We start from the raw sequence: 18,341 nt of genomic DNA, 5'->3' as shown, positions 1-18,341 counted from the left end.
GGCTAAAAATTAAAAACAGGGTTTAAAAAACTAAAGCCATGTCTATGCATACAGTGCTGCAGGTAGGCCAACACCTCTGTGCCACTGAGTTGCATCTGCTGAAGGTGTTCTGTGGTATCAGGACAGAGCTCTTCCATCGTCATCTCTCTGCAAATGGCAGCAGCTACCTAGGTGGGAAAAGGTCTCCCTCCAACCTAAGCACTGGGCACATGGGCTCTTACTTCTGTGTAACTTAGGTTGCACTTGGGTTGGGGTTCTTTACACCCCAGAGCGACATGCTGTCATAAGCCGCGTCTACACATGCACGCTACTTCGAAGTAGCTGCACTAACTTCGAAATAGCGCCCGTCGCGGCTACACGCGTTGGGCGCTATTTCGAAGTTAACTTCGACGTTAGGCGGCGAGACGTCGAAGTTGCTAACCTCATGAGGGGATAGGAATAGTGCCCTACTTCGACGTTCAACGTCGAAGTAGGGACCATGTAGTCGTTGCGCGTCCCGCAACGTCGAAATTGCCGGGTCCTCCATGGCGGCCATCAGCTGGGGGGTTGAGAGACGCTGTCTCTCCAGCCCGTGCGGGGCTCTATGGTCACCGTGTGCAGCAGCCCTTAGCCCAGGGCTTCTGGCTGCTGCTGCTGCAGCGGGGAATTCATGCTGCATGCACAGGGTCTGCAACTCGTTGTTGGCTCTGTGTATCTTGTGCTGTTTAGTGCAAGTGTGTCTGGGAGGGGCCCTTTAAGGGAGCGGCTGGCTGTTGAGTCCGCCCTGTGACTCTGTCTGCAGCTGTGCCTGGCACCCTTATTTCAATGTGTGCTACTGTGGCGTGTAGACGTTCCCTCGCTGCGCCTATTTCGATGTGGTGCTGCGCAACGTCGATGTTGAACATCGACGTTGCCAACCCTGGAGGACGTGTAGACGTTATTCATCGAAATAGCCTATTTCGATGTCTCCACATCGAAATAGGCTACTTCGAAGTAGGCTTCACGTGTAGACGTAGCCATAGGCTGTAGTGTAGATACATAGCCTAGCGCTACATTTTGTGTTCTTCCTTTTTGCCTTCTGAGTTATGAACGTCTGAGGTTTGTGCTGTCAAGCTTTTCTCCACACCCAGGAGGGTAGACATATGTGTTTGGTTGATATATTAACAAAGCAGAGCTTCTCACATGTCTACGTGATGCTACGAGCAGGGACTGTTAGAAAAAGTGCCAGTTATTGCAAGGGATGATAAAAGAGACAGTGCTGGCACTCTGCCCAATACATGGTGTAAGCTACCTGTCCTGGGGCAGAGGCTCAGTCCAGAAATGCTTCTCTTGCTCTCACTTTCTTTCTTCCCACAAGGAGTGAGTTCAGTGAGTTAAGGCCCTTACTCTCCCATGCAGGCACAGAGCAACGGTCACAGTCTGGGCCTGTCTTTGGCTATTTTGCTTTATCTTCCACACCAAACAGTGAGAGCAAGACAACTCCATGAGCAAACACATTGCAAACATGGGCAAGAAACCAATGGAGTAAGCAGACATGAGTCAATGTTGCCATGCCTCCTTGTGCCAGTATCGAATCTGGACTCTGGTGAAAGGCTGGCATATACAAGATTGCAGACAATTCAGCATTCTTTCACTGTTCATAACAATAACGAGCATCCTGGCTGGTGGTAGCAGCACACATAGCAACCAGAATGACAAGCACACTCCATTAATCCCAAGACATATTCTGGCACAGAACCTGAACACTTAAGAATTGGAGGAGCTGCTGGGAAAAGACAGGGAGAGAAGAAAAAGCAAGAACATAAAAGAATAAACAAAGGGTAAGTTCCCTTGTGAGAGGGCACAAAATAACTATAGAAAAGCCAAAAAAATAAAAAAAAATCCAATACCACTTTAAAATAGATCTTGGAACAATAACTAACTAACTAACTAAATGGGGCTGTTCTTTGGCCTAACTCTGCTTCTGTGGTAAAATCCTCCATTCTCTGCAGTAGAAGCAACATTAAGCTATTTCAAGGAGCTTTTGAAAAATCCTGTCTAGAGCCAGTAGGAATATTTCTGAGGATCTGGTGGGGAAGAGTGTCAAAAATGCTTCCTCCTTAAAGCCATTACATCCCTGCTAGCCCTAACATGTATTGATTTTTCTCAAAGTTTTCAACTGGAGGATTTCTGAAGTCCAGGTTACACACCCCACTCTGGAAAAGAGACACAAATTGGAGTCCTGCCTTCTTAGGGCGTATATGCACTGTAATTAAACGCCCACCATTGGGCCATTCCTGGTGGTTCAGGCTTCTGGGGCTTGGACTGTGGAAATTTGTCACTGAGCTCTAGGACCCTCCTATTTCATAGGCTGCATCTATACTAGCAAGTTCTTTCAGAAAATCAGGCCCTTTTTTGAAAGAACACAAGGAGCATCCCCACACAAAAATTGTTCTTTCAATTTGAAATTGAAAGAATGCAGCTCTTCTTCCAGAAGCCCTCTTCTGCTCCTGTTTCAGGAAGAGCTCCTTCTTTCAAAATCTTTTTTTTGAAAAATAGCATGTGTAGATACTTCATGGGCCCTTTTTTCTAAAGCCCAGTCCTCATGGCGCTGGATTTTTCGATCCCTGGCCCACTCTTACGAAAGATCAGGGGCCGTGTGGACACTCTTTCAAAAGAGCAGATCACTCTTTTGATGCACTTTTTTGTGTGTGGATGCACCCTTTCAAAATAAGTTCTTTCAGAAGAGATCTTCTAGAAGGGCTTCTTTCGAAAGATCACTGTATTTTATATATAACCATAGCCTCCTAGAGCCGAAGGAGCTCTGCAACCCAAGTCCCGAAAGCCTTCATTTATCAGCTGGCATGAGCCAATCATGGGTTTTTAACTGCACGGTAGGCATTCCCTGTGACACAATTCCATTTCACCAACTGTGAAAGGTTTTCAGTCTGCATTGCAACTATGTCAATTCAGAGACCTGCAAAGTTGTGTTGAAACAGAATGTCATTCTGTGAACAGTTTTCATTGGGCACTTCGTCTTGGCTCTTAGGACCACATTTTTAAACCTTTATTTTACTCTGTGCATGGAAATTTGTACTTAGAAACCTGATTGAAAGGTCAAATATAAGTTAACTATGCTGTGCCAATCCATATGCATCATAGGGGTATATTTATGATATGATTATGCCATAATTATGATGCAATGTATATAATTCATGCAAGCTGTCATTGGAAAATTAAGATTTCTTGAATATGATTATCCTATTAGTGTGAATGTATCATTTTTGTAGGTGAAGTTATGAATTCTGACTGTGTATCTGTATTTCACATGTGATTACACCTAGGTAACACCTACTAGGAGAAATGCTTCTAGTCTAGACAGCTGATTGCAAAGGGCCTATGAAGCTTAATGGGCTACTAGGAAACACAACAGGCCGTAGGGGAAGCATGTCCTCATCTGTAGAGCCTTCCTGAGAACACTCCTCATAAGCTATGATTAAGGGCTATTATGAGTGAGCAGGGCATTCGAGGCCATGTGACCAGACCAAATGATACTGTATTCCTTTTTGGGTACCGATATTTTCAACAAACTTGGCTAGGAACTGATTTTAGAACAAAGTATTCCCAGCAGACGTAAAAGCTACTGAAGGTAGTATGTGACATCATCTAGGGGCTTCACTCCCCACACAAGGACACTCCTACAAACACATGAACAAAAAAGAACAAAGGAAAGTGCTGATCCCAGGCTACAAATATTTCTACCCTGCATATGAAAACTTGGTGAACCACTTGTACCATCAGTCAGTGTGAAAAATTGCTAATTCTCATCCAATCTTACTAGTATTTTAAGCTTAGTTTGCTTTCTGTGTTTATTAGGTTGTCTGCTTTGATCTGTTTGCTGTCACTTATAATCAGTTTTGTAGTTAATAAACTTGATGTTTGCTTTTTCTAAACCTGTTAAGCCAGTTATTTAGTGCTGAATTCACTCAAGATCTGATTATTGCCATCCAGACAAGTTTAACTTTTGCTTCTCGGTGCTAATTTAACTTTATGTTTGACATGTATGTTTAGCACCATACTGAGATTCACCTCAGTATCGTTCATGCTCTCTTATATATTGAAGATGGCAACACAGAAAAACAATTGTCTGTCTTAATTTAAGATTATGATATCTGAGCTCAGCATTTGCACTGATCCTATATACAACCCCATGCCCCCTCTGACTCCTAGTTACATTCTTTTGATAGTCAAAGAATGGGCCATTAGGTTCAGATCTGGAGGGGCTCCATCTTCAGCTCAAAGCAATATGGTTAAGTCAAACACTGTTGTGATACAGCAAGCAGTCCAGTGGCACCTTAGAAACTAACACATTATTAGGTCATGAGCTTTTGCAGGTAAGTGGGTTTTACCCCCAAAAGCTCAAGACCTAATCCAGGTGTCAATCTTTAAGGTGCCACAGGACTGCTTGTTGCTTTCAAAGTTATAGAATAACACAAGCTACCCCTCTGAGACTGTTGCGATAGGCACTCCATAAACACCAATGTATAGAATACTACACTCAGTTTATATTTTGCTGATTCTACTACAGTACATTATCTGCATACTGCCTTTTGTTCTTTGTGCTAGATATACTATTAATTTTCCTCTATTCATTATTTTTCTAGGTTATTTGTTTTTCCATCTAAACCTAATAAAAAGTGCTTTTTAAAGCAATCTGAGAGGCTGCTATCCCTCAGAGTAATACACTTTCAACAGGAGTTCAACTGTAGCAGAGTAGCTTTATCCTTCATGAAAGGAATATGACTGGGACAGATTAATTCACATGCTAAATAGGTATTTTTTTTTCTTTTTAAATGGCAGAAAACTAGTTTCTTTAGGAGACCAAATAGAGGTTTTGCTTGAGCAGTAAAAGGGAGATGGTGAGCTTTTTTTGCTCTTGTTACTTCATTATAGTTCTATAAGAAATTCCCGTCTTTGCCATCTCTCATATGAATCCTTTGTGTCTAGCAGGAGTTTGCTGCTACTTTCTCAAGCTATAGAATTCCCCTGAACCCTACCAATTTATTTATTGCTGCCCTCAATTTTTCCCTTCGCCTTTAAATCCGTCATTAATTAAACTCACCCTGAGCCCGTGTGCTTAGTGAGCATTTTATTTAAAAAAGAAACAGAGCAAGCTTGCTTGCCAGATGAATGTTCCCAGAGCCTTCATGGCTTTAATTTACACGGCAGTCTCACCAGGATGTGGTTGGAAGAAGCTTTGCATTTCCTGCTTGTGCATGCTTCGGATGCCTGACCTCAAGATGTCAAAAAAGTCAGCAGGTCATGGGTACTAGTCCGGCTCTATGGGTTATATTTTCTAGCTTGTAGATATGAAGCATGTAAACAACTTTTGAAGATATAGGGCTTGTTGCTTCCTGGCTTCAGAGACGCCATTGGGTTAGTTGTTTATGTGACTAAAGAAACATATATAAATTTCTCCCACAACTTCTGAAGCATTTGAACTTCTCCATGTGCCGCTTTCATTGCTGGAAAAAGTTCCGGCATGAAATTGCATGATAATACAGACATTTGTCATTAATATTTAATCTTTAAAAATAGACATAACTGGTGTGGCTCTCCCTGCCCCCCAACGCTCTTTGGGTTTTTATCTCCTTACTATTACTCATATAGTATGGGTTTTGGTTCAACCTGCAAATATAGATTCAGCTCTAGAATTGGAAGGATTCTTGATCCTAGATTTAACCCTGACAACCTACCAATTTGAATAGAAAAGAAATAGTAGGGTACTGGTTGGTTGTCATGTAATTAATTAATGTGTTCAGGGGTTTTTGTTAGTCCCCACTTAATATGCCACCATCCCATCAAAGGATTGGAGTGATTTCCCTGCATTTGCCAAAGACAATGCTACATTCCTGGGCCTCATCAAAACACTTAAGTGAGCAAGTTTGTTTGATTGACTGAACCATGCTGTATAAAATGACCAATGTTTCTAATAAAAAATCACAGCCTGGGCATTTTTTTAGTCCCTGAAACTCAGTGCCAAAAGCAGAGTGCTGATCTGTACCTGAAAAAACAGAGGGAACAAGCGACCAGGGTGAACTTTGATCATTCTTATAAATTTCAAAACTTACTCTCTGTCAGTGTGGTTCTCCTCCTGGCTGGTGCCTGTGGATACAACTATTTGAAAAATAATAATAAATAGAGTTGATTTAACTCATTTGTTGTATCTGGATTCAGATATCTATCTAGATAACAGGAATGTGCAGTGTTTCAACAGTCTTACAGTGCTGGGAGACTGGCTACATGGGTGCCTTACAATGCTGTAATCTTTTGTGCTCAGGGCTGATTGGATGTGGGGTTCACACCTCTGAGCTATAAAGTTACAGTGCAGTAAGGTGCCAGTGTAGACAACCCTGGAGTTTAACGGATAGATCTCTTACACTGTGTCTACACAATACCGCCCTTATAAAGGGGGCATGCTAATGAGCAAGAGCAAAAATTCAAATGAGGCATGAATTTACATATTTTGTGCCTCATTTGCATACTCTTGCACAGTATCACTTCCAGAAAAACCTTTTCCAGAAGCAAAAACAGCTATATAGACAGGGTTCCCTTGGAAGAAAACCCCACTTTTGGAAGAATACTTATTCCTCAGGAATAAGGCTGTGATTTTCCTCAGGAATAAGGGTTCTGCCGGGGGTGTGAATCTGGGGGCTAACTGTGCCTCCAGCAAACCACTAGCCCCTTCCTGACTTGCATGGAGGCTTTTGTGCACTGTTACACCCCCAGAATCCCACCAAGTTTGGAAGGAGGATAAAGCCTGACACAAGGACCATTGAAATCAATGGAAAAATTTCCACTGATGTTAATGGGCTGTGGATTAAGACTAAAATCCCTCATGCTTAAGGCCATAAGACAGCCTGTAACTAATGAGAACTAAGAAGAAATTTTCCCTATGGTAAGCCAGTTTCCTGTGCCTTCTCTGGAATCTTCTGATACTAGAGAGCCTTGAGAACAGGAATTAGAGTTAATGGTCTACTGTTCAGAGCCAGTTTGGCATTTCCACTCTCCTTGTGCTGTGAGTGCTTTTCAGAAATTATAAATACAGCTGGTTAAATGAGCACACTGGATAGTTTTCAAAATAATCAGTATCCTCTGATTTAAAAGAACAATCAGAGCCAGTTAGTCATTTATTTGTTTGTTCTTTAAGTGACTCCTGGGGAGAAAAACTGCCTTTGCTGGGAGCGTTATCACATGGGAATGTCATCTTCATCTGTGCTCTAGTACTTTGATCCCAACACACTCATCAAGAGCTTGGTCATGAGTAATGAACAACCAACACAGAATGATGGGATTCAGCATAGCTCCTAAAAGCAAAGGCATTATCCTCATTACAATAGGCCTGAGACTCCTCCCATTAAGTCTATGGGAGTTCCGCCACTGATTTTAATAATAACAGGATCAGCCTCACTATGAGCTCTGTGGTTATTAGTGTTTTCCCACATCATCTTGCAGCATCGCTGTGGCATTAACAGCTACCATAATATTTCTATAGTAACTTTTGACATCAGTGCTACACAGAACTCTTGACAGTTTATACAATATTTCATATACAGGAGGTCCCCCATTTATGAACATGTTGACTTACGACCATTCAGACTTACGACCAACCTCCCATTAACCCCATATGACTGTACTGTATCATATTTTCTAGTTAAGAACAACGTAAGTTTAGCTTTTCAAACAGCATGGGCAGCATGGTATGAGAACTACAGCTCAGTGGTGGCAGCAGCTGACATATTGCCCCCCTCTTTGTTTTGTTTTGGTTCTCAGTAGCACATTGTATTTGTGTGTCGGCAGTCAGGCAGTGTGTTTACGTTTCATTCCCTCATATATTTTGACCTTACTGTATTGTCTGTGTTTGCTTGTGGCTGTCATGGCCAGTAACAGGAAAACTGCTTGTGATAAGGGTGGTGAGAAAAGAGAGAAAAAAGCTATTAATGTAGGACAGAAAATAGGGATCGTGAAGCAATACGAAGGGGGTCAAACAGTGTTGTTCATGGCACGTAATTTAGGCCTATCAAAATCCACCATAAGCACCATTATAAAGGATAGTGACCACATTCATGAAGCAGTCAAAGGGTCTGTGCCTATAAAATCAACAATTATAACAAAGAGATCAACAGGTCCAATCCATGAAAGGGAAAACCCCCTAGTGCTTTGGATGGAAGACCAAATTCAAAAACGCATGTTGTTAAGCCTTAAGACAATACAGGTTCAGGCTCTTTGAAGACTTATGATCAAACTTTCGGTGCCAGTCATGGTTGGTTCAACGGTTTCAAGAATCACGCAAACTTATATAATGTGAAAGTGGGGAGGCAGCTAGTACTGATTCAAAAGCAGCCGAAACTTTCACAGAAGAATTGGCTAATCTGATAAAAGTTATTTGCCAGAACAGATCTTTCAGGTCAATGAGACTGGCCTCTTTCGCAAGAAAATGCTCGACCATACCTACATACCTAAGGAGGCAAAAACTATGCCTGCTTTTAAGGCTTTCAAAGGCTATCTAACAGTTTTGTTAGGAGGGAATGTTTTGGGGTATAAATTGAAACCCTTCTTGATTTATCATTCTGAAAACCTTAGAGCCTTCAAGCATATTAGCAAGGCTACTTTAATAGCCCATTATTGTGCTAATAAGAAAGCGTGAATGACTCTTGCACTTTTTGAAGATTGGTTCATGAACTGTTTTCATTCCTGAAGTCAAGGCATATTTTCTGGAGAAAGGAATTCCTTTGAAAATTGTTCTTATTTTGGATAAAGCTCCAAGTCACCCTCAACACCTAAATGATTTACATCCCAACGTTAAAGTGGTATTTCTGCCTCCCATCACCATAGCTATTCTCCAATCCATGGACCAGAGGGCCACAGCTTCTTCCAAAGCAGATTATCTTCACAACACATTAACGAAGGAAATAGCTGCCACAGAATGTCAAAATGCCAAAGTATTATGTGAATTTTGGAAGGACTACAACATTCTGCATGGCATAAGGAACATTGCTGCTGGGTGGAAGAAAGTCACTCAACAATGTATGAATGGCATATGGAAGAAAATCCTAAAAAGAGATGTCAACAGTTTCAAAGTGTTTGAAAAAGAAAAAGCACTGGAAGAAATTTCACTGCTGGCGAAAGAAGTGGATCTGGAAGTGGATGATGAAGACATACACCAGCTGGTTGAGGCTGTTGGGGAGGAGCTGAGCAATGAAGATTTAATGGAGCTGGAGGCAGAGAGGGTTGCAGAGAAAGAGAGACAAAATGCCCAGGAAGAAGAAGAACCCCCCAGAAAAATTGTGATGAAAGAACTGGCTGCAGCCTTCGGCAAAATAAATGAAGTAATCCACATTTGAAAAAATGAACCCTAATGTTGCAAGATTCTCAAGAGTGGATAGTTTAATTCAGGACGCCCTGGCTTGCTCTAAAGAAATTTATAATGAGAATTAAAAACAAACTGTTCAGTCCAAAATGGATATTTTTTTTTAAGAAAACCCCCCGCACTTCTGCCTCTCCTATTGAACCAATGCCTTCTACAAGCAGAGGCACTGCTGAAGTAAAAGAAGAATCTGCTGTTGATGACGTTGTTCCTGTAGTATTGTCACCTACCTCCTCCCATTCCTCATCCAATTAATTCAGTTCATTCACCTTCATAATTATCAATCCAAGTGTGCATGACGATACCAGGAATAAAGGTAAAGTTCACGTACAGTAGTAATATTATTTACATTATTTTATGTACAATATTTACATTGCATTATTTACATTACTGTATTGCATTGTGTTTTATATTTCAAGTTCATGTTTATCAATTTCAGTGTGCTGTCACTGCAGCTGTGTTGTTTTTCTTCCTTGTGCTTCTGCCCTCAGTGTTTTTTTTCTCGTTGTTGATTGTTATTTTGTAGGTTCTTTCTTACATTTGGAGAACTAGACAATTAATAATATAAACATTACTGGTAGTGGGCAGTTGATAGCTACCTATATGAGGGTATTTCCGACTTACGACCAAATCGAGTTACCACCAGGTGTTCAGAACATAAGTCGGGGACTATCTGTAGTTTAATGACACATTACTTATAGCAGAACCTGATGGTGTTTTCATAACCTGTTTTTGTTGTTGTTTGTGTACTATTAACTAATTATACTTTAGTTTAGAGATTTTCCATTTCAAAATTAAATGTATTGTAATGTGTCGGGCAGGTTGTCTGTCCAAACAGAGAGCATGGGGCCTGATCAAAAACCCACTGAAGTCAACCAGAATCTGACTTCACTCATCTTTGGATCAAACCTTCTTTGAGCCTCCTTTCTCCTCATACACCCTGTTTCCTATCATTGCCATTCCATTGTCTTCCCTGGAGTTAATTCTGATTTACAGGAATAAGAGAAGAAAAATAGACCCTTACTATTTATTTTTTAAGCATTTTAAAATGGCTCCAATTGTTTTTGATTTATAGATCAGTACACACAAAAAACAGTCCTTGAAAATGACAAGGATTCAGATGCTTGTTTGGACTGCTTTAGACTAAAGACTGCTTAACTGTGTAGAACAACATTTTTTCAGGCACTTGCTCTTTAAATTGCTGCTGATGTCTTCTGGAAAATTTTGAGGAACATTTTGTTTCAAAGTGATTCTTATAAATAATATAAAGTTTTATTTTTCTGTTGCTTGGCTGCTGTAAGATTTTGATGCCTCACCAAAATGAAAAAAAAAGCACTAAAAACTCTAATTCAACTCTGCTAAAAATTAAATTAAGTCATTAAAATCCAGCCATGAAACTGAGCCAAGTACTCTTGTTAACAACAAAAAAGCCTTTATGATATTTGTAAAAGGAGGGCAAAGCACTGACCCTTCTTAGCTCAAGAGAAAGGCTATTTAGCTGACTCCGGTAGTGCAAAGATGAAGATAATGGGCACAGTTCTGTGCTAATATTAATGAGAGAAACTCCACTAAAGTCAATGGAGCTACACCCATTTACACCAGCAGAGAATTTGACCATCAAGCTACACATTCTAACCCTGAAGATCTTAGTATTAAGACTTCCCTCCCATCTGTTTAAATATAATGGGCTAGATTCTCTCCCTCCCTAAGTACAAAGTGGTGAATATGGTCCTACAGGCCAAGTAAGAGTTGTTCTAAAATAAAGGAGTTCTAATAAGGCAATTGCACTCTGCAATTTGATTGATGTCATGTCAAGGAGTGAATGGGGCTTCTTTTGGGTGAGGCTTGCCTGCGCACCACTAACCCTAATATATTGTATGATTCCTTGCAGACCATAGCAAGCAGAATTAAGCAGAAGCAGCTTCTGGGCTCCTGCTGGGGATAAGGTGTGGACAGCTTAAGAATAGAGGACTCCTTGATGATTCTACCACGTCTATCACATTAAGCAGACCTTGGTGAAGAAGTGAACCTGGACCAATATTTCTGGTGATGATTTTTCCTTTCCTTTTAGCAAACTTGACCCCTATTGAATGTCTCATCTAGCCTAAACTAATCCTGTTCTGACACTCAGGCCTTGGCTACACTATTTGGCACCATCATTCTGCTCCAGCTACATAGCTGGAATGGAGTTCTGGTGTCAGTGGGAGTGTGCTCAGAGATTGATTTGTCATGTCTATAGTAGATGCAATAAATTGATGGCCATTGAATCAATCAGTGCAATGTCAATCCACCACATAGTGTAGACAAGGTCTTAATCAATCACACCTCCTTGGTGGACTTCCAACATTTTCAGTAACATCAGCACAACTCTGAGAAAAAAGGTGCTTAGTTAACTCATCATTTCTCTGCTACCCATCTAGCCCTATTACGAGGCACAAAATGCTGTAAATCTAGCCAACCTATTGCTTTTAATTATTATTATAATTTCTTGATGGTATTGGGATGCTCAGAGAACATCTCTCACCATATACTGAAGGCCCAATCTTAACAAGGGGGAGTCCGTTTGGTGGCTCCCACAATGGGAAAGGGCTTAAAGGACAGAGGAGACCAGGTCCCAGGAGTTTTCCAGGTGGGCTGCAGCTTTTGCATAATTTGGCAACAGCTTTGGAGTCATATAGGAACCCTAGTCTCAGGGCTGCTTCCTGTTTGCTTATTTGCCCATCAGTTGCCCCATGCTCGCTCTCTAGTCGAGGTCTCTGTGGGCTGTTAATTGATGTAATGGGGCAGGGAAGGAGTGTTTCCTTATGTCACTAGGGTTACGTCTACACGTGAAGCCAACATCGAAATAGCTTATTTCGATGTAGCAACATCGAAATAGGCTATTTCGATGAATAACGTCTACACATCCTCCAGGGCTGGCAACGTCGATGTTCAACTTCGACGTTGCGCGGCACCACATCGAAATAGGCGCTGCGAGGGTACGTCTACACGCCAAAGTAGCACACATCGAAATAAGGGTGCCAGGCACAGCTGCAGACAGGGTCACAGGGAGGACTCAACAGCAAGCCGCTCCCTTAAAGGGCCCCTCCCAGACACAGTTGCACTAAACAACACAAGATACACGGAGCTGACAACTGGTTGCAGACCCTGTGCCTGCAGCATGGATCCCTAGCTGCCGCAGAAGCAGCCAGAAGCCCTGGGCTAAGGGCTGCTGCCCACGGTGACCATAGAGCCCCGCAGGGGCTGGAGAGAGAGCATCTCTCAACCCCCCAGCTGATGGCCGCCATGGAGGACCCAGCAATTTCGACGTTGCGGGACGCGGATCGTCTACACGGTCCCTACTTCGACATTGAACGTCGAAGTAGGACGCTATTCCGATCCCCTCATGAGGTTAGCGACTTCGACGTCTCGCCGCCTAACGTCGAAGTTAACTTCGAAATAGCGCCCAACACGTGTAGCTGCGACGGGCGCTATTTCGAAGTTAGTGCCGCTACTTCGAAGTAGCGTGCACGTGTAGACACAGCTTAGATGTGCCAAGTTTGCTGGGTATTTCATCATCCTTGTATAGAAACCTAGGAGTTGTTTTCTTTTTTATACAGCCAGAGGGCTGGGATTCTTCCCTGCGCAGAGGACAAAATTTCAACATACCTTAGTCTTGTTTAGTTGTGGTAACTTTTCACAGGTGCTTAGTGCAGAAACTTACTGATTTAGGCTCCAGATCCAAAAAAGAACAGTAACATTGTGTGCATCATCTGGAGGGCATCTCCTCGGGGTGGTGGTGGGTGGAGAACTGTGACTAACTCTCCAGGAGTAAATGCAAGCGAGGAGCCAGGACACTTACCTGGGGGGGCTCATCCCTGCCAATGTGTGTTAGGATGGTGCTGACAAGGGAGAGGTGCAGAAGTCTCCTCCCCCGATCCCAAAGGGGAGGAATGCAAGTGGACCAAGAACTTCCTACTGTGATAATTGACTCCCTCTGCAGTGGGAGCACCTCTAAGAATTGGCAGAGGGTCAGCAAGGTGTAAGCGATTGCATTGGGCTGTCTCCTGACTATAAATTTGGATGCAATTACACTAAAAATTTTGTGGTCTGGTTATGCACCTACCACATATAGTGACTACATCAAATAACAAATCTGAGGTAAATAACATTCTGGGGCTCTAGTATGTCATGGCCACAGTCACTCTTCATATTTATTTTATTACACACAGTATTTTGGCCTGTGATTGGCTACGTCTACACGTGAAGCCTACATCAAAGTAGCTTATTTTGATGTTGCGACATCGAAATAGCCTATTTCGATGAATAGCGTCTACACGTCCTCCAGGGCCGGCAACGTCGATGTTCAACTTCAACGTTGCTCAGCCCAACATCGAAATAGGTGCAGCGAGGGAACGTCTACGCATCAAAGTAGCACACATCGAAATAGGGATGCCAGGCACAGCTGCAGACAGGGTCAACGGGCGGACTAGCGCTTCCAGGGCAACAGCTAGCTGCTCCCTTAAAGGGCCCCTCCCACATACACTCAGCCTGCACAGCACGCGGTCTGAGGAGCCATAGGCACACAGACCCTGGGCGCAGCAGTCATGGACCCCCAGCAGCAGCAGCAGCTAGAGGTCCACCCAGCCCTCCCGGCAGGAGCAGGGCTTGCCCTGGCCCATGCCATGTGGGAGGCAGCTGAGTACCTCCTTGCCCCAGGGGAGGAGATGCCCCCAGGGCAGCAGGGCTCAACCCCTACCCCTGCAGCACCCCGCTCCACCCCCCGCCTCACACGCCAGCGGCTGTGGAGCTACCCCACCAGCACCGACTGGTGGGAGCGGCTGGTGCTTGGGGAGTGGGACGATGACCACTGGCTCAGGAACTTCAGGATGACCTGCCAGACATTCCTGGAGCTGTGCCAGTGGCTCACCCCCGCACTCAGGCACCGGGACACTGCCATGCGGCGTGCCCTCCCTGTGGAGAAACGGGTCGGCATCGCTGTCTGGAAGCTGGCCACTCCGGACAGCTACCGATCCGTGGGGCAGCAGTTTGGTGTCGGCAAGGCCACCGTCGGGGCTGTCTTCATGGAGGTAAGAGAACCCACAGGGGGAGGCCAGGGCAGGGCAGGGGGGCCAGAGCAGGGCAGGGGGGCCAGAGCAGAGCAGGGGGGCCAGGGCAGAGCAGGGGGGCCAGAGCAGGGCAGGGGGGCCAGGGCAGGGGGGCCAGAGCAGGGCAGGGCAGAGCAGGGCAGGGCAGGGCAGAGCAGGGGGGCCAGAGCAGGGCAGGGCAGGGCAGGGCAGGGCAGGGCAGGGGGGCCAGGGCAGGGCAGGGCAGGGCAGGGGGGCCAGGGCAGGGCCACGCACACCCTGCTCACCCCTCATTGGGGCTGTCCCATGTGCTTTCTCTGCAGGTCGTGCGTGCCGTCAACGCCATGCTCCTGCACAGGCTCGTGAGGCTGGGGGACCCACATGCCACTGTTGCCGCCTTTGCCACCCTAGGCTTCCCCAACTGCTTCGGGGCTCTGGATGGGACTCACATCCCCATCCGCGCCCCGCATCACAGTGGAGGACGATACCTCAATCGGAAGGGCTACCATTCTGTTGTCCTGCAGGCCTTGGTGGACAGCCGGGGACGTTTCCAGGACATTTACGTGGGCTGGCCTGGCAGCACCCACGACGCCCGGGTTTTTCGGAACTCGGGCCTGTGCCGCCGGCTGGAGGCGGGGACCTACATCCCCCAGCAGGAGATCTCTCTGGGGGACACCACCATGCCCTTCTGCGTCATCGCAGATGCGGCATACCCCCTCCGGCCGTGGCTCATGCACCCCTACACGGGCCATCTCTCCGCTAGCCAGGAGCGCTTCAACGAGCGCCTGAACCGTGCACGCCAGGTGGTGGAGCGCTCATTTGGCCACCTCAAGGGACGCTGGAGATGTCTCCTGACCCGCCTGGATGCGGGCCCCAACAACATCCCCCAGATTGTGGGTGCCTGCTGCGGCCTGCACAACCTCGTGGAGAGCAAGGGGGAGACCTTTCTGCAGGGCTGGGCCGCGGAGGCCGGCAGGGCACACGTGCAGCCACCTGCTGCCCCCAGTCGGCAGGTGGACCCCGAGGGGACCCGGGTCCGGGAGGCCCTGCGGGCCTACTTCGACCAACAGGCCACGGGGTGAACTCTGGCCAGGCCCCCTACTGCCCGCCCCTTCCTCCCCCACACTCCTGCCCCAACGCCCACACCATGGAACACCCCACCGCCCCCCCGCCCACTTGTCCTGGACAAATGACAGCACGAACTTGTGGGTGAACGTAAATTTTTTTTTTCTGGCCGAACCTTTTTTTTTGGGGTGTAAATAAATATGTGACGCACAAACAGAAAACTAAGTACAAACGTTCAACCAAAGAAATATGTACACAAATAAAACAAACCAAAGAAACAACTGTGTGGCATACATAATAAAAAGAAAACCAGGGAGGAGAAAGGGGAGAACTATTTACATGGGGGGGACGGGGCAAACGGGGGCACCAAAAAAACAGGGTCCAACTATATACAACAAGGGGGGGGTCACGTCCCGGGCCCGTCGCCCCTATAGCCCGGAACTGGGCGTGCCCGGCTGGGAGCCCCGCCGCGCCTGCAGTCTGGTCCGTGGCTGGGTGGGAGTGGGCTGGACCGGAAGGTATCGGTGCCAGCGAGTCTCAGGTGGCTCCAGGGGTCCCTCAGCGCTCTGGCCCTCGCGGGTGGGTGGTGGGGCGACGGCGGACGGGCTGGCGACGGCCGGAGCAGCTGGTGGTGGGGCTGCAGGAGCGGGCAGGGCGGGCGATGGCTCGGCCGGCGCGGCATGGGGGGCCAGGTAGTCAACCAGCCAGTTAAATGTCTGCATATAGGCCCCCCATGCCTCCTGGCGCCAGGCCAGCGCCCGCTCCTGCAGCTGGAGGTGCTGCTCTGAGACCTCCAGCTGCCGGCGGAGGATGGCCAGCAGCTGGGGGTCCGTCGCTGTCGGTGGTAGTAGGCACGGGGTCCGCCGTCTAGCCCTCCGCGGGGCCGGTTGTTCCTCGGCCGAGGGGCTGCCCTGGAGCGATGGTCCCGGAGGGCTCTCCAGGACAACTGAGGCCTTGCCGGCGCTCTCTTCCGGTCCTTCTGATGGTGCAGGTGCAGGTGCAGGACACAGGACAGGAGGGGGGAAAGAAGAATGGAGACAGGCGTTAGTGTGGGCCCCGAGCCGTGGCCTCTGTCCCCCCCGCCCTGTGCTGCAGGTTCCCCATCCCCGTCCCCGGGAGATGCTGCTGTGATGGATGAGGTTCAGGGGTCCCCCTGCCCTGCACCCCGTCCCCTGGTGGGAGCGACTCTCACTTCACCCCTCAGGGTCTGAGAGCAGGAGAGGTTTCTTAGGCCACAGATGCCCAGTTTATCCCAGGAGTGACAGCACCAGCTGTCGGAAGAGACAGTCCTTCCAACCCGTCCTGGGGAGAAGACCCCAAGGGGGGCCCCTCTGGGATGCAGCTTTCCCCCTCCTCTGGCTGGCTGCCTACCAGCTCTCCCTTCCCCTAGCCTCTACGTGTGGCCCCCGCCCTCGCCCCCCAATTCCAAGCCAGCTCGGCTCCTCCCTCCTGTTTGTTCAGGGCAGAGGTGTCACCTGCCAGCTGTAGCGCCAGGATCCTCCTTTGGCCCTGGGAGCTCCTCGGCTCTGGTGGCTCATATGTAGCCTGAGTCTCCCTTGGGCACTCCCCCCACTCCATCACATGCTGCTGCTGTGGGGTGTCCCACCCCCTCCGCCCGGGGGCCCCTCGAGGTTCCGCTGCCCCCTGGCCCGGGGATGGGGCATGGCACTGTCATGCAGGGTGGGGTGGGGCAGGGGCTGATGGCTGCAGTGCTGTGAGGGCCATGGCCCTGGTGTCCTTGGGGCCATGGCCATGTGAGCGTGTGGGGGGCCCTGGACACATCTCTGTTACCCCAGCCCCTCAAGCCCAGGGGTGTCCACCAGAGAGGGTTACCTATCTGTGGGTCCACTCCCACAGTCTGGACATCCCCGGGGGTCGGAGGCCCTGCTGCTGCTCCGGGATGGCAGGAGGAGGATCTGCAGCCGGGATTCTGCGGTGGAGGAGCACCCCCCCGTCCTCCTCCTCCTCCTGCCGCGATGTCCCCGGGGGTGGGCTCCGGGGGGGGCCCCTGGGGTGCGGGGCTTACCTCCGGGGCGGACTCCGGCTGCAGGGCCTGCTGGGGCTCGTCAGCCAAGGTGTCAAGGGTGGCTGGAGGGGAGGAGGTGTGCCGGGAGCCCAGGATGTCCCTGAGCTCCCTGTAAAAGGGGCAAGTGACGGGGGCGGCCCCAGATCGGCTGGCCGCATCCCGGGCCCGGGCATAACCCTGCTGCAGTTCCTTCATCTTACTCCTCACATGATCCGGAGTGTGGGCAGGGTGACCCCGGGCAGCCAGGCCATCGGCCAGCCGAGCGAACTCATCCGCGTTCTGCCTCTTGCTCCCCATTACCTGGAGCACCTCCTCCTCGCTCCAGAGCCCCAGCATGTCCTGCAGCTCGGCCTCTGTCCAGGAGGGGCCCCGCTGCCGCTTCCCAGACTGGCTGGCCCTCTGGCTGGGCTGGCTGCCCTGGCTCCCCTTGGGGGGTTCCCCTGGGGGCGCTGGGGGGCGCTGCTGGCTCGCCATCGCCGCTGGCTGGGTGGCTGAGGGCTGTGCAGGCTAGCCGCGTGTGCAGGCTGCAGCCTGCACGTTGCCTCAGCTTCCTGCAGAGTCAGGGCGGGGGAGGGGACCTTTAAGTGGCTGCTCCACGCAGCCACCAGTGAGCTGAGGGGCTGGAGAGAGCGTCTCTCAACCCCCCAGCTGATGGCCGCCATGGAGGACCCGGCAATTTCGACGTTGCGGGACGCGGATCGTCTACACTGTCCCTACTTCGACGTTGAACGTCGAAGTAGGGCACTATTCCTATCTCCTCATGGGGTTAGCGACTTCGACGTCTCGCCGCCTAACGTCG

General features: G+C 48.1%; 1 long non-coding RNA gene across 1 annotated transcript; it reads left to right on the top strand.

The window, feature by feature from the left end:
* Positions 1-9,324: 9,324 nt before the first annotated feature.
* On the top strand, positions 9,325-14,910 carry LOC142010458 (uncharacterized). Its single transcript, XR_012644804.1, has 3 exons — positions 9,325-9,701; positions 11,277-11,431; positions 14,775-14,910. It is a non-coding gene; the product is annotated as an uncharacterized LOC142010458 (long non-coding RNA).
* The last annotated feature ends 3,431 nt before the right edge of the window (positions 14,911-18,341 follow it).

The sequence above is a fragment of the Carettochelys insculpta genome, chromosome 3 (genome assembly GCF_033958435.1).
Source record: "Carettochelys insculpta isolate YL-2023 chromosome 3, ASM3395843v1, whole genome shotgun sequence".
Classification (NCBI taxonomy): Eukaryota; Metazoa; Chordata; order Testudines; family Carettochelyidae; genus Carettochelys; species Carettochelys insculpta.
The sequence above is the reverse complement of the archived record's forward strand: the minus strand, read 5'-3'. Positions and strand labels throughout refer to the sequence as shown.